Source organism: Macrobrachium nipponense, chromosome 4 (assembly GCF_015104395.2).
Source record: "Macrobrachium nipponense isolate FS-2020 chromosome 4, ASM1510439v2, whole genome shotgun sequence".
Classification (NCBI taxonomy): Eukaryota; Metazoa; Arthropoda; class Malacostraca; order Decapoda; family Palaemonidae; genus Macrobrachium; species Macrobrachium nipponense.
Window position 1 is genome coordinate 115,836,665 of NC_061100.1, and position 1,928 is coordinate 115,838,592.

The following is a 1,928-nucleotide window of genomic DNA, read 5'->3' on the forward strand; positions in this document are numbered from 1 at the left end:
ATGTATATTTATGTACACACACTATATATATCTATATATATATATATATATATATATATATATATATATATATATATATATATATATATATATATATAATATATATATATATATATATATATAGATATATATATTATATAAGATGAGTGTGTGTATACAATGTTCAATGTATTGCCTTGATGCACAGTAAATCTTACGACAGATCATTCCAAAATATACCTTATCGGATAATGAATTTCGCTAAAAGTGTGCAGGCAAACAAAAGTATGTAGTGTAAATGGCTAATGTCGATGTGATATATGTACCAGATTTTATGTGCTCTCAGGAAAAAAAATATATATAATATATATACTATATATATATATATATATATATATATATATATATATATATATATATATTATATATATATATATATATATATATATCTATATATATATTATAATATATATGTGTGTGTGTGTATATAAACTATTGCTTTTCCAGTGATAATATCACAGATCCCAACACTAAACATTGATCATTTAAGCCACTCTGTGTACATAGTGTATTTTATTGCTTGTTTAGTGAATATTTAGCACAGACACGAACCATCTAAGATCGTACTCACTTGTAATCCGAAATTCTTGACCGTCTGCCCAATCTTCCAAAAACGACCATAGAAAAACTTGTGGAACACGAAATCAAAATAGATTTCATGAATGCTTAGCTTGTCCCGAAACTGTTTTTCTTTTTTTCGACAGTAAGGGTGTGTCCTTACTGCAACTTCCAGAAATGAAAATACAATTCGGAAAACATTTCTCTTTTTTTTTTTTTCGTCTTCCTTTTAGGCACGTGTGTATAGGCTGCCTTATGACTCCCCACTAATACCTTGTAAACACTTCCTCGTCAATCGTTAGCTGTAGCTAAGAGCATACTGGGACGACAGAGGAACACGTTGAGCGAGAGAACTCCACTAAGGACTTCTCTCTCTCTCTCTCTCTCTCTCTCTCTCTCTCTCTCTCTCTCTCTCTCTCTCTCTCTCAGGGATGGCCGTGCCCAGAACATGTGCTCAAAGGCCTTTATGCTAGTTAAGTTCGTTCACTCACTTCCAAATCCTCATAATCCAGCCAGCGGGTTCTTACTACCTTCTGACACACTATGAAACTGCTTTTCCTTAAACTGAGGAGAAAAATAATAGAAAGCGACTGGTGTCCAGCGAACCTTTGAGTTTTCTCCCTAAAATGGTTTCAAAGTTTTTATTTTACCAAAGGTAAAGATCGAAGTTGACGTGTACACTTAACACTGAGGTTACTCTGGAATTCAAAAGTACTGGTTCGTCGTTGCATCGCATCCCAGCTCTGCAGCAACAGAGCAACTTCAGCAACCCATGGCGGGTGCCAGGCGCACCCTTGATACCCAACCTTTTTTTTTTTCACTGGTTTTCGCGACGTCCCAGCCGTATTTCGTCGTCACCTGTTAAGTCCCGTTACTTGTTGCGGTTCCCGTACGTTGGGCAGGATTCCGAATTCCGGACCAGTCAACTAATTACGATATGATGCCAGCGCCAGACCCTGAGGGGTTGTCCACACGCTTCAGTAGAAGCTGTGAAAAACTCCTGAAAAAATCAGGAAAAACTTGTATATTACTCAATAGAAAACGGTTTGGAACCGACAGTGATGGTGTTGATCACCGCTGGGGTGAAAACGCCAGTAACCTGATATTAGTCCACATTAGGAGATATTATCGGCATGTAATTGCATACCGCTCAGCGATAACTGGGTAAGTCATTGTAAATAGATTTGACGCATCGAGTGGATAAAAACAATCATTTCTTCACTGATCTGCCATAAAGGGTGGTTGGAACTGCTGCAGCTGCATCAACAACCAACCACGACAGAGTTTATACCTGGAGTGCTCGCGATACTTCTAATTGACTTGACCCATTA

The 1,928-nt window shown here is 36.8% G+C and overlaps 1 protein-coding gene across 1 annotated transcript in view; it reads right to left on the reverse strand.

The window, feature by feature from the left end:
- Window positions 1–929, reverse strand: part of LOC135211078 (hatching enzyme 1.2-like) — a 141,788-nt gene extending 140,859 nt beyond the window's left edge. Inside the window, exon 1 of the mRNA XM_064244138.1 lies at window positions 611–929. The gene's annotated coding sequence lies outside the window, so the exon portion shown is untranslated. The remainder of the gene's footprint in view (window positions 1–610) is intronic.
- Window positions 930–1,928: the final 999 nt, after the last annotated feature.